The following is a 12098-nucleotide window of genomic DNA, read 5'->3' as shown; positions in this document are numbered from 1 at the left end:
AAGAAAAATGCAAAACAAAAGGCCTACCTAGCTACTCGATAAAAGTCAGTGAAAACATACAAGGGTGGCATCAACCGCATAACCTAGTGTGACTAACAGAGTAAAATCTACAACCAGTGTATAGGGTACCCCGGCTTACCTGTCCAGCCTCCCACCACACACAACATAAAGATGCTTGTTCGCAAATGTTTGTCAAAGCAGAAGCCAGCAGCCACCAGCTGGCCAGGGAGCGGCTCATTTGTAGTGTTCCTTGGAGTGTGATTGGCCAACTGAGCCCAGTCCAGCCAATAGACACCTGCCAATCAACTTCGAACTGGCCAATCAGGGGAGGCCTGATGCCTGAAAGATGAATAGAACACAAAACAGAGCACAAAAGCAAAGCCACACCCCTTGGCACGTAACACCTGCACTGAATTAAGGATGTGGGAGGTAATGGGAAAGAACAGCTAAAATAATGGGCTTCCTACCACTTTAAATAAAGTAAGGAAAGTTTGTGGCAAGACAAAGAAAGACGGAGTGTGTGCCAGTGGGCAACGATCAGGCTGCGAGTGATAGATATAATATATGATGGCAGAACCAACTGCCCCACAGTTTAATAAAAGTGACATTTCTTTACACTGAAAATCAAGATATATTGACCTCCAAAAGTGGTGGTGCTGGCTCTCTGCAGTCCCATAATTCATTTGTAGTGGCGTGGTATTATTCTTTATGAACACTGGCGTTAAGTGATATTATAACCAAGCTAAGCTTCTCTTCCCACCTCTGCCCTTATTTTTCTATTGATCTGACACACAGATAATGCAGTGAAAATGTTTCATTTCATTTCATTTCACTCAGTAGGGGGCAGGGATAGCTCAGTAGGTAGAGTGGTGGCCCCACGATCGGAAGGCCGGGGAATTTCCCCATGGGGATCAATAAAGTACACTTTCTTTCTTAATACCTTTCTCTGTTGTTATCCGTTTGCGTCAAAAAAACGAGAGGATTAAAAACAAATTAAGAGAAAAGGCGGCTCGGGTAAAAACAAAAGAACAACAAACTCAGGATGTGACACGAATATCCTATTTGAGTAGATCACATCTACTATGATATCATTCATTCAAATGCTTCAAAAGGAATATACAACCCAATTTCCATGTATGACAGGAACAAAAACCTCATTCTGAACTCAAAGACAGAACAAGAACAGGAAAGGCACTCAGAAAACAGAGGTGAGTGAGCAAGAGAACAAAGCAGAGCAAAGAAGCTGATGCCATCTGTCTTGTTGTTCTTCATTACAGCTGTTGCACATATGTACACACGCCCACACACAAACATCCTCTGAGTACACCACCACCTCCAGCATCTCTCGCTGCAGGACACCAGCAGTATTTTAATGTAATTCTGTCCCGAGATGAACAGAAAGTAGAATATGCCACTTTGGGACTTGATAGAATTGCAAATGGCAGTGAGAGCAGACAGAAACAGACCGGGGGTCACACTCAGAGTTTGTTCGTGGCTTGATCAGTAGAGTTCACCGACAGTACGCGCAGCGTCATATGACATTTGCGGGACCTTTGTTAGAAAATGTCATGTTCTGTGTTCATATTAGCTGAAGACACTGTTTTACAGTACCTTGGTGAAGAAAATACAGCGCCATGTTAGTCAGAGAAAAAAGTGCATGGGCTATTTCACTTTTATCTTGTAAATAAAGCCTGCTTCAGCATTTCTCTCTCTATGAGCACCTATGAAACTAATGCTTCTCACTGAGCAGGCTGGACTACTGTAACAGTCTGGCCCCGATCAGCTACAATTAATTCTGAATTCTACTCCCAGGTGCTAACCTGGACCAGAAGGAGTGAATACATTACGCCTATTTAAAGGCCTTACATTGGAATAAGTATGAAACTTCAACACTTAGTCTTTCAGTTGTTCCAAAGTGGTGGATGACAAGATAACTGAAGCAGATTTTATGCTCTGAACCAGTGCTCCACTGCTTTATACCCTCAGTAAACATTTTCTGATGAGTTTAAGGTTTCAATCCTTGTTAAATACATAATGTTCCATTTGTAAATGATGGTCTTTGTTCCAATAAAAAGGAGGATAAAGCAGTGGGTGCACTACCATCTCACTGATAAGTTACCAGCCTAGAGCACAGTGTCAGTTTCTCAGTCAAAACCACACGTTTCTCATGACGGTTTCAAAATTTAAGATAGTGACAAAGACACTCAGCTAGAGGGTACAGAATGGGACTTTGCAAAGGAATGGTGAAACATACTGAAATATTTATAAGAACATTTAAGCACTCTGAAGAGGGTGAAATGCCACACTTACCTGCCACAAAATCATGATTCCTCATAGGTGAAGCTCATTAAAAGAAAGGTAAACTGATGTTAACTAACATACGGTTGGTGGGCACACGGGCAACCAATTAACCAAGGCTTGAAAGTTACTGAAGCTCTCTGTCCGGCAGCACTCAGGGACAACAGTGCCACCAACTCATTCAACAGGATGTACCAAAGAGGAGGAAGCTTGTTATATTAGGTTCGTGGGTATGGTCAAGTAAGGAGGTTCTGGAAGGCTCTATCACGGTGGGGTAGGCCAGTGTGTTTATGATACTGACCCAACATGCAGACACGGGAGAAATTAACTGGTGTTTAAACAAAAAGCGAGCCTTTATTGTGGCTGATACAAAAAACCCTGAAACCCTGAAAAACAAGGTGAGGTGAAACAAAGGCGAAACTAAACTGAAACCTAAACTGGGAAAAACTAACTATGAAAACAACAACGAGAGACAAGAACATGAAACTGAACAGGAGACAAAGTAACTATGAAATAATCCAAACATGAACCTAAACATTGGGCCGCATAAACTCTGTGACTTAACATGAACACACACAGACGACCCAACAAAGAAAAGCAGGAGACAGAGGACTTAAATACACAAGAGGATAATGGGGGAAGTGGAAACACCTGGAGAGACACAGCTGACACAAATGCACATGAGGCCACAGGGGGAAGTTGAACAAAACACACTGAACATGTAAACACTAGACCCTTCAAAATAAAACAGGAAACATGGAGAGACGTAGACATGACACACAAGCTCCACAACGTGGACACAACTCTGGAAACATGACACATAACAATGGAGACCTAGATGAAACAAAAACTAGAATAAAACTCAACTAAATCCTAACTAATAATAACACAAGAACTTATGGTGGTATAAGATGTCCTTGAGAGGCCCTAACCTGCACAGCTTAGGCCTGGCTGATCACCTCCTGGCCATCTCTGCCAGCAGGAGGCGACACTGCAGCATATTTTCAACTACTGCCAAGGAGCTTGGAAGAGTAATGTTAGTAATGCTTGTAATTCTAACACCATGGCCAAGTTTTTACCGGCATTAGCAGATATCATCTGTTCGGATAAACCACAACAAACAGCAAAAATCGGCAAACCGTATCAGTTTGGTCCACAGAGGGGAGGAGTAGCACCCCCGACACAGTATACAGCGTGGGCTGCTGGCAACAGCAAGAGACTGGCAGCTCCTGGTTGACCTAGAGACACGTGAGGTTCCTGGACATTATTATAAACAGGGAATATGTCCGGGGATTAGACCAGAGGTGGCCGTGCATTCGCCTGTGTTGCACCCTACCTCTGGAATAGTCTCCCTCAAGCTATTTCCGCGTCTCAATTCAAGCTTTTAAATCTTGATTAAAAACGTATTTATTTAGCCTAGCCTTCCCGGCTTCCTAGAGCCCGCATTTGTAAGTGTACTCAAATGTATTTATTTATTTTGCTCTGAATTATGTTTATAATGATTTAACCTTCAGCCTTTTGGCTTGTACCTACTGTGCCTGGTGTATTATTGGTTAGTTATGTCTCCCACCTGTCAATATATTTGTATTTGTATCTGTTATTGCTCTTAATTGGTTCTGTGAAGCACTTTGGCATACCTCTGGTTTTTGAACGTGCTATAAATAAAATTGTATTGTATGTCACACTCAGGCCAGCAAGTCATACTGCTGGAGCTGACCATCCCTTGAAAAAAAGAAACAATTGGAGGAGGTGCAGGAAGGAAAAAAGCGCAAAAATATGTGGCACTGGTAGCTAATCGGGAGAGGCAGGAGTGGATGTGAGCCTGTGGAGGTGGGATGTAGAGGCTTTGCAGGTCAGTGTCTACACCCATACCTAAAGTTCTTGGCAATCTGCAAAGGAGTAAAGCCATCAAACTACAGAAAAGCTTTGGCTCAAGAGGAGTGATATGTTGTGATGTGTACCTGGAGACAAGTCAGGGCCTGATCACCCCCAGCTGTTTTGCCCAGGTGATGTTAAGACATGAAACACCCAATGACTAGCAGGCGCACCATTTAGAATGCGTCCAGGTTGCACTACAAGGTGTAAGCTGGAACAGTAATCGCTGTACCATCATTGTGAGTTATTGTGCGATTTCCATCCCTGCGGTTGATGTCTTTAAACACAAACTTAATTGCTATGCTTTCAGACAGTCAATATAAGTTACCTCTAGAGCTACATCATATAAAATGATACAAAATTATTTATCCAAATTGCTTGACCCTTGATGACGTAGTAACTGCAGTGCTGCCTTTGTAAGCACCATAGACAATTAAACATTCGTATCATTTTGTATATGTAACAACGAGCCAGTTTAAAGTAAAGTTTGTGAAAGAGAGGAGAAGGATTTTTCTGCCGGCCTTCAATTACTTCAGAATCTCTTCTTCTAGAAAGACAGACAAAACCTAATAACACACACTCAACAATGTGATCTACAATAAGAAGCCATGAGGTAGGAAAAAAAGAAGTACAAAGTAATTCTCGGTGTTATACAGCATTGCAGTCTCCTGCAAATTGTTCTTTAAGGACAAGCAGAGTTTTCGCTTATTTCGATTATCTTATCCAAAAAAGAAATTTATCTTGCTTTTTTATATCCCAGAAGGTCTTTTGTTCAATGTGGGGAAAAAAATTCACTTTCCCTTTTAAACTAAATGTCCTAAACAGAAGTGAAATGAATCAAACCTAAGCTTTATTCCAGTATTTCTGTCCAAAAAAATCTGATATTCTGTTTGGTTTGTTCAGAGAGGAAAAATCTAAACTCTTCTGACCTACTTTTTTTTAATTTACCAGCACTAAGACTGCAAACAGTGCCAATAATTTTAGCACTTTGGTGGCAAAAAAGTCCAATAAATACAGAACGAACAGACTCAAATATGAATTTTAACTGAAATGAATGAGATTCCTTCTTAATTAAACTTGTTTCACTAAGTCTGCAAACTTGTTATTTTAAAAAGCAGTATTATTAGTACTGATAACATTTTGTGGTAGAGATCTAGTAGCTGTTGTAAACCTACACTGTTATCCATATATCTTTAAAAGCCACTTCAAATGAACACCAGTCTTTACTGACAAAGATATATATAGGTATACTGAACCTGAAAATAAACATCATTGCACAAGAAAAGCTAACTTAAAAAATTGTTATGAGCTACACACATCGTACAGAAGAGGTGCCCCAACTAGCTCAAGAAAGCATGCTTAATTAACCATTATATATTCTTTTGGCTTGGTCTAAAAACATCAACTTTACACTATCTATTGCTGAAGGTGACCTGGAGATCTTTGCACTCATTGATAATTTACTTGCAAGTCTGAGTAATGTAATGTCCCGGGCGAGTCTGGAGTCTATAATGATGAGCACATTAAATGTGAAGCAGTGTAGATGTAGGTCACCAACTTAAGAGTACATCTCACTCTAACAAGAAGGTAATGTCATTGACCTGCTCATCCAGAGCACATAAGGGTGCAGAGTCCTGCTCAAGGCCACTTTGGCATGGAATCAGCAGTGAGGAATCGAACCACCATTGCCAGATGATCCACTGTACCACTGGACTTTGCTGACGGTATAATTTAATACTAAAAGATTAGGACAATGGCATTGTCAGCCTCACAAATCCAATTAATAATTCTCAATAAGTGAGCAGAGAGAAGTCAATCTCACTGTCAATATTTCCACCATATTAATTCATACAATTATGGTATTCGTCTTGTAATGAATGTACAAGAATGATATAATAGCCAGCAGAGTCAGTTTCCATGCATCTCAAATAAACAGCAGAATGGAAGCCGCAGTAATATTCAGTTTGACTGGTAGAACAGTAATAGAGTCAGTATATATGAGCCTTATGATAAACATCTACCTTATGGCCTCACTTATATATTCAGCATTCTCTCTGGACATTTACCAACACACACACAAATACAGATAGTTTTCCAAACTCCAACACATAGATATGGCCGAACTAACAATTTGGCATAAAATCTGTTTTAAAGGGTAAGAATTCAGTTTATTTTAATAGAAAGCGTTTTAATGTTGGGAATTTTATTTAGAAATTTCAGTAACTGCTTGGGTTAACATACCTTTAGGCTTGCCAGGTCACCATTGGGCCGCTTCTCTCCAGTGTCGTGCAAACAGTTCCCAACCACACCATCTTGCCATGTAGCTGGCAGCGGTAGTCATAGCGAGATCCGGGACTTCCAAAGCAAGCTGGTGGGCTTCTCCAACCAAAACTTGCAGCAGCAGGTGGTGAACTGGTTCACATGCTGTTACACATAGTTTATCAAGGCTGCAGGGGAGAAAAACAAAATCTGAGATGAGAATTGTGGCTCCGGTTGTGGAGTTTGATTAAAGAGCAGAATGAGATCTTTTGGACAGAAAAACTGCACCATCAGTAGAATAAATTCAACCCTAGGATTTTCTCTGGATACTAGTATTGGCAGTGACTGTGTAGAGGCGCATTTATAGCCTGATTCAGTCACTGTAGTTTGCAGTCATCAACCATAACTCTCATAACTCTCCAAGCTTTAAAAGAAAGCTTGGAGAGTTAGGTTTTTCTTTGGATGATGGCTGCTTTATCACAAATTTTGAGTCCAGTTCTTATATCTATCCATTCTTAGAGGGTTTTTAATCTATTATTGAGACACCTAACACTAGCATATGAATCACTGAAAAATAAAAATGACTCCTAACTCAAAGGATGAACCAGATTTGTCTTTACTAAAAAAAATATTCCCGTTTCTTCAGTTGAATCTATGAGAAATACCAAAGATAATACAGTTTGACAGGCATAATTTTTTTTCGACCAACAAGGACAAAAAAGTGGTACCCCTATAGATAGATAGATAGATAGATAGATAGATAGATAGATAGATAGATAGATAGATAGATAGATAGATAGATAGATAGATAGATAGATAGATAGATAGATAGATAGATAGATATTTCAAATATATTTCTGGTTAAATCATCATCAATAAGTACAGTATAAATGGTGATCCTCTCAAAACTGATGGAATTAAGAACACAGACAAGTACTGACAGATTTTGAACCACCATCCGGAAAGCAACTGATTGGCAGCAGCTTCATTTTTCAGCATGAATATGATCTCAAACTCACTGCCAAAGCAGTAAAAGCATACCTGGATAGAAGAACATGCAATGGCCTCTCCAGACCCTGGACCTCAACAATATTGAAGCAGTGTGGGATCATCCTGACAGACTGCTGAACGAAAGGCAACCAGTTTACAAAAAACAGCTTTGGTTGGAAGCACTTGTTCTTGAAGACAAGTTAGAGATTGCAAAAAAGCTTTCCTAAGAGATTTCAGGCTGTGTTGAAGAATAAAGGTCGCCAATTTGAACTGAACTGAGTTGTACAAACAAAATTTTCTGTTTTCTTGGCAAAATAAAGAAATGGAGGGTGGCTTAATACCTTTGCACACTATTTTATTTCTGTTAGTTGATTTTTATCATTGTTTTTCCTTAATCTAGTATAAGCAACATCATTGTGAAGTTTGCGGACGACACTACAGTGGTGGGTCTTATCACCAACGGTGATGAGACGGCTTACAGGGAGGAGGTCAGCGCCCTGACCCACTGGTGTCAAGACAACCATCTCACCCTCAACGTCGCAAAGACAAAGGAGTTGATAGTGGACTTCCGGAGGTGCAGAGAAGTACACACCCCCATCACCATCAACGGCGCTGCTGTGGAGAGAGTGAGCAGCTTCCGGTTCCTTGGCGTACACCTGGCTGAGGATCTTACGTGGTCAGTACACACAAACAAAACAGTGAAGAAGGCGCAGCAGCGCCTCTTCTTTCTCAGGAGACTGAAAAGATTCGGCATGAGCCCCCGCATCCTCAGGACCTTCTATCACTGTGCCATTGAGAGCATCCTCACTGGATGCATCACCACCTGGTATGGCAACAGCACCGCCTACAACTGCAAAGCTCTCCAGCGAGTAGTGCGGTGCTCTGAACGGATAATTGGAGGTGAGCTTCCCTCCCTCCAAGACATCTACAGGAAGCGGTGCCTGAGGAAAGCGGGGAGGATCATCAAGGACTCCAGTCACCCCAGCCATAAACTGTTCAGACTGCTTCCATCAGGAAGGAGGTTCTGCAGCATCCGGTCCCGTACCAGCAGACTGAGAGACAGCTTTTTCCATCAGGCCATCAGACTGCTGAACACGTCATAGACACCTCAGCTTCACTACTGGAACTTCAACATTATGCACTCCACACTGTATATAAATGCCACTTGTTTTGCACATATTCAACTCTGTATATTTTATATATTTTACTATTATTATTATTATTATTATTTTTTTACTATTTAATTTGTAAAAATGTGTATACACACACACACACACACACACACACACGTAGGAAAATATTTAGTATACACATCCAGAAATGCATACACTATTATATATTGTACATATATTTATTAGTTTCAGGTTGGCCATTCTTGTATTTTGCTCGTTTGTGTTGTTGTGTTTGCACATCTCTGTTGCTTGTGGGGCTCGCACACAAGAATTTCACTCGCATGTGCTGTGCCAGTGTGCCTGCACATGTGATGTGACAATAAAAGTGATTTGATTTGATTTGAGCAGTTCCAAAGAATATTAAAACAAATATGTCATACTGCAATACCAGTAGAGTAAACCACATATGTTACTCAGCTTTATTTAAATCAAATCGAAAAGTGACATCAACAATGGAATCAAAATAGCTAAATTCTTATCAAATCTCGTTCCTAACGGTGTCTCTTAAAAATAGCTTTTAATTTCCGTTAAATTGTTTTCTCAATTACATTTCAAAGGAAATGTTCTAATCTGGAAGGAGTATGACTTTCTCCCAGAGATACATCCTTCTTAGCTCCATATTTGAAGGAGGAAAAACTTGTTCCAAATCGCGTCTCCATTCGGGGTAACAGGCAGGGGGCGCTAAAGACTATCTCAGCTGTCATGAGAGACAAGAGTCACAACAGGTACAGGTCACTAACACAGAGAGCCAGACAGCCATTCATGCTCATATTCACACCTACGCCCAATTTAGAATCACTACCTAACGTAGATGTCTCTGGACTGTGGGAGGAAGTCAGACTATTCAGAGAGAACACACACGGGAAAAATGCAAACTCAACAATCAAACCTCTTCTTATTCTGATGCTCTTAACCGCTGCCTCACTGAGCTGCCTGTGTTTATGACCATTTATTTTTAAAACTACAGGGCTTTAAAGTATAATGGTTCAAATTAAAATATACCCCCAACAGTTTTATTGGTTGTAGTAGCCCTGGCTCATGTATTTGTTTGTTAGGAGGGTGATAAGTTCTGTTTCATCAAGCTGTTGCCTGGAAAGGAGCAGCGGCAAAGGTAAATTCATTAAAAATGTATTTGTCAATGAACAAATGGACTCCTTGAGTCCTTGAGTCCATTTGTTCATGCTTTACTAAGAAAACCTGCATTTTTGCTGAATATGAATTAAATCCTTATACGAGATAGAGCTGCAAATTGATATCTTGCACAGTTTATATCGTGGCTTGTAGTAAACACTGTTTTGTCATTTTAGTTTTATGGGACTTCCTTTAAAGTTGGTCACAGGTAGAGCAGGGCGATATGGCCAAAAATATTTATCACGATATATATTTGAAAATTTGCGATAACGATATAACTGACGATATAATTGATGCGAGACAAAATACAACTCCACAACATTACTAGCGCAAAAAGACAACCTTCCATTTATTTTCACGTAAACAAGAAGCTGGTTTTTATGTACACTAAAGCTTTATAAAAATGTATCAGTGCAAATGCAAATTCCTTGCTGAAAGTTTAACCCAAAGGCATTTCCAGTAGAAATGGGCTGACATATCCTGAGCATAACCATGTATAATATCCACTGAAGTTAAAAAGAGGTGCTTTGCAACATTAAACTGCAGTGTGCAGTACGCATTTTTCAGACCATAAGGTGCACGGGATTATAAGGCACATTAAGCGAAACAAAGCAGTCAGATAAATCAAACTTTATTAAACTCATTCTTCTTGCTTCCTCCACTTCTGTACCATTGTTTCATTAATGTTGAATTCTCTGGCAGCTGCTCTATTCCCATGTTGTTGCAGTATATTAATGACTAACCTCGTATTGTGGATGGATTATCTCAGTTGTTCTCCTGACTGAAGTTTGGTCCGTTTACAGCATCCGGACATGCGATTGCATTTGTCTCTAACCATGAGGAACCTTCACGTTAACTTTTATAAGTGGAAAAGTGTTAGTGTTCGTCCTCCAGCTTCACTGTTATGTTATGCTAACATAGCTGTGTCGCTAGCGATCACGTAGCACATCATTATATACCAGCTAGCCCAACTTCAGTAACCCTACAAACGTCACTGCTGTTTAGTTTCCTGTCTTCATTTATGTTGGAAGTGATAGCAGAGCTGTACGTTTGAATTTTTTCAGAAATCTCTCAGTCAGAACATGCAATATCATGCTTAGGTAACTAGCGAAACTAGCGAGCTAACTTCCGCTAGCTTCCTGCTAACTTCTAACTCCGTTAAATGTAATAACTTTTGTTTTCATGGATGCCTGGAAGTTAAACTTCATAGTTACACCTGGTAAAGCAGCAATGCTGATCGTTTTATTAAAGATGAAAGAATTTAGACAGTTTTTAACGCTCAGTGATGCTGCAGTGTTGTTTGACCTGAAGTGTACTGAGTTTAGGACCCAGATTACTCCCAGATTTAAGAGCATCTTAGTCCGACAAATACGACAATAACAACGGCCGCTTGCATGTTCTGCAAAAAAATGTGCTTTGTTGTGTATCTGACGGACAAACACCAAACCAGTTCCACATCATGGAAGTTGCACCATTTTTACAAACCAATTCTGGTTCCTCAACAATCGGCCATGTGCGTATGAAAACAAAGGCACTGCGCATGCGCGTTTTACTCCCATTCTATCGCGATATTTCATTTTCCTATCGTTGCCTAACATTATACCGGTATTACCGTGAACGGTATAATATGGCCCAGCCCTAGTCACAGGAGAGAAAAATATTTGCTGTGTGTGTTGAATGGATTGGAGGGTGCTTTACCTTAACTGATCCTGACCTAAATGCTGTTGGGTTTTTTTTTTCTTTAGCACAATCAGACCAAATCGCTGCCCTCAAGCCAGCAAAAAGCCCTTGCTGTTCATAACTTTCTTTCTGCTTGTATTTATTCTAGTGTGCTGATCAGCAATACTTGCTTTCCCATTCATCCAGCTCAGTGGCAGTACAATCTTCTTTGGCTTTTGAACATATCTGCTGAAACAGTTGGAAGCTAAATGTTTTTCTCAAGTACACATTAAATGGTAGTTTCAAAGCAATAATTTTTGACTACTAGAGGGAAGAAAATACAACGAGGGCTGGGGATTCCTTTTATGAACTTTTTTATTCATGGAAAATGCATCAAATTACTGCCTGATAATATTTACTGGCTACATCAAACAGAAACAGAGCAACATGGACATCCCACAGGAGTCCGCTTTCTGTCTAACTTTCAAATATACTTCAAGTCTTTAAAAGCGTTTTAGCCCTGGTTTGGTCTACTGACTGCTGGGAGTGCTGAGAAAGCTATCTAAGTCCCCTGGGCTTGCAGGAGCTGTGACTTTTATCACAACACCCTCATTTACTGCAGCACCATTTCATTCTGGACAGATACTGCACAATGAGCAAGCTGGCTGGGAGTGGTTGTTCACATTCTTATATGGGAATCTAAATATAAACATC

At 40.3% G+C, this 12098-nt stretch overlaps 1 long non-coding RNA gene across 2 annotated transcripts; it reads right to left on the bottom strand.

Moving 5' to 3' along the window:
* Positions 1–4837: 4837 nt before the first annotated feature.
* Positions 4838–11358, bottom strand: LOC309707168. Of its 2 annotated transcripts, none has more exons than XR_014276925.1 (3): positions 10469–11358; positions 7474–7556; positions 4838–6620 (listed from the first exon to the last, which is right to left on the bottom strand). It is a non-coding gene; the product is annotated as an uncharacterized lncRNA (long non-coding RNA). The 2 variants fall into 2 exon arrangements; XR_014276926.1 differs by having other exon boundaries at positions 7474–7553.
* Positions 11359–12098: the final 740 nt, after the last annotated feature.

The sequence above is a fragment of the Aulonocara stuartgranti genome (assembly GCF_965226115.1).
Source record: "Aulonocara stuartgranti genome assembly, chromosome: 1".
NCBI lineage: Eukaryota > Metazoa > Chordata > Actinopteri > Cichliformes > Cichlidae > Aulonocara > Aulonocara stuartgranti.
This window is presented reverse-complemented; position numbering and strand designations above follow the sequence as displayed.